Here is a 2,872-nt window from a genome sequence, read left to right on the forward strand (position 1 = left end):
TATTTTCACAGTCACATTGCTACTGAGTGGAGGAGAGCCTCCATCCTGCGCTTTGACAGTGAACACAAGCTGCTTTATCTGTTCATAATCAATTGAGCGCAAAGCATGTAGAAGTCCAGTTTCAGAGTTTATGGACACATAAGTTGAAACTGGGCTGCCACTGACCTGTGAGTCCTCTAGAAAATATGAGATTCTTGCGTTTTGATTCCAGTCCGAATCGTGTGCGCTTACACTGAATATTGACATCCCAGGGACATTATTTTCAACGATATAGGCAGAATAATTTGGTTTAGCAAAGAGCGGAGCGTTGTCGTTTACATCAGAGATCTTTAGGTGTAAAGTTGTTTTAGTAGAAAGTTGGGGTGACCCCGAATCAGTTGCAGTTATGGTTATGTTGTATTCTGGCTTCGTTTCACGATCAAAATGTGAATCAGAAAGTACATTGTAATAATTCGTCAAAGAAGACTGGATTTTAAAGGGAAGATTATAATCTATTGAGCACGTTATCTGACCGTTTCTTTCAGAGTCTGCATCTTTAACATTAAAAACAGCTATAGTCGTGCCTGGAGGGACATCCTCTGAAATCAGGCTGGAGTAGGACATTACATTTATGACTGGAGCGTTATCATTTATGTCAGTGACCTCAATGACAACTTTGGTTGCATCACTCAGGCTACTCTGGTCTTTGGCAATCACTCTTAAATCGTATTTTTTGTCTTTTTCGAAATCAATTATGTCAGCCACAGTTATTATGCCAGATACACTGTCAATTTCAAAATGCTCGCCAGAGTTTCCCTTTACATTAGAAAACGAATATGTGACCAAGCCGTTAGACCCACTGTCGGCATCTGAAGCATTCACAGTAGTTATATAGGTTCCTATGGGTGCATTTTCTGTCACAGTTGCAGTATAAAGTGATTGATTAAATACAGGAGGATTGTCATTGGCGTCAAGAACAATGATCTCTACATTAGTGGTACCAGATCTCTGTGGAGTTCCTCCGTCTACTGCAATCAGCTTTAAAGAGAGGTGTGGGTTAAACTCTCTGTCTAGCGGTTTCTGCAAAATCATCACGGCGAATTTAATTCCGTCGGCGTTGGAGTGTTGCTTCAAAACGAAATTATCATTAGGGGATAAAACATATTTTTGCAAACTGTGAATCCCCGCATCGGGGTCATAGGCGCTTTCTAAATCGAAATGTGATCCCATTGTTGCAGATTCACTGATTTCTAGATTAATTACATTATTTTTGAAAGTGGGTGCATGGTCATTTACGTCTAATATTTCGACTGTCACCCTGTGCAGTTCAATTGGATTTTCCAAAATAATTTCGAAGCTAAAGCTGCACGGTGTTCCGTCTCCACACAGCTCTTCTCGGTCGATTCTCTCATTCACGACTAGAATCCCTTTGTCTGTCTTCAGCTCAGTGTACTGATTGTTTTCTCCGGTCACGATACGGGCCCGACCAGAGCGGAGCCTTTTCAGATCCAAACCAAGGTCCTGTGCTACATTACCGATTAGAGAACCTTTCTTCATCTCCTCCGGTATTGAATAACGGATTTGACCGTTGATGGTGGAAATCATGAAGACAAAAATTAACAGTTGCCATGTAATAGTACAACACATCAGCCCTTTTCCGAATCGGCGCAGGCGTATCCCCATGTTGTTAAGAGCAATATACTGAATGTAACTGCAAATTATACTCAACGTCAATCACGTACCCGCCAGCTACATTCCAGTTCAAAGATGCTGCGATCCTTTGGAGCAAAAGTGATCGATTATTATCAAACAAAAAATGCTGTTTGAAAGAGACTGTATATCCGTCGAATGCTTCAGTATTCTCCCTCTCCTCTTTCTGTCCCCCTCTCTCCTCACAGTCTTCACACAACTAGACTCTGTTTTACTGATCAACAGCGTCGCTCAGAGTCCAAACAGAGGAAAGAACTGGGCCATTACAAATTGGTAACACAAAACAAAAACTATGCATTCTACTCCGGGCGCCGAGAGAAATACAAAACAAAAATCAGTTTGAACTAAAGACAAGAAAATGAAAATCTCAACCCAAGATGTCATCACACACTCCAAACATAAACAAGCAATATTCACAAAGCCAGAGATAAAGCAGTGTTACCAAACTTCCGCTCAGTGTGTGAAACTGTCCAGCAATGAAGTGCTGAATATATGAATGGTGGGTTTAAACGGTTAATTCTCCCGATAGTTAGAAAGTAGTGAAAAGAGAGGTTAAGAAGAACATTAGCTGTAGAGGAAAATAAGTGAACCATAGTAAACAAAGCTCTAGAAGAGATTTAGTAAAGGTAAGCAGTTTTTTTGAGATAGATCCTCCCAAAGTCACACTATTATCATTTTTTATTTTAAATATTTTTCAATGAAAATGAGAATAATGAAAGAAAGATTTTCATTCACTCCAATATTGTGAAACATATTGCAATTGTACTATCAGTCAAATTAATCGCAATCAAGTATTTTCTTCAAATCGTGCAGCCGTACTTTGAAGTTCTGGAGGTTTGGGCATCCATATAGGCCAGTGGTCTGTGCGGAATGCCATGTTCTAAGGCTTGCCCTCGGACCCGGGTTCGAGTCGGCCTGTTGCCCCATTGCTGCTGTCGCTTCCTCCCCCCTTTCAACATACTCTCGTCCTGTCGAAAAATAAGGGAATAAAACCCCGCAAAAAATACTTAAAAAACGGGAGGGTTTCCGTCCAATATTGCTAAAATAAATTAATTACTTAAAGTGGACTGCTATCAATGTAACTGACTACAGAACGCAAAATAACGGCAAAGAGAAAAGCTCCGTAATTAAACTGACCTCTAGAGGAGAGTCTGGTTCATCCAGGATGCTCTTTTCACTCTGT

The sequence above is a fragment of the Etheostoma spectabile genome, chromosome 10 (assembly GCF_008692095.1).
Source record: "Etheostoma spectabile isolate EspeVRDwgs_2016 chromosome 10, UIUC_Espe_1.0, whole genome shotgun sequence".
NCBI classification, from domain to species: domain Eukaryota; kingdom Metazoa; phylum Chordata; class Actinopteri; order Perciformes; family Percidae; genus Etheostoma; species Etheostoma spectabile.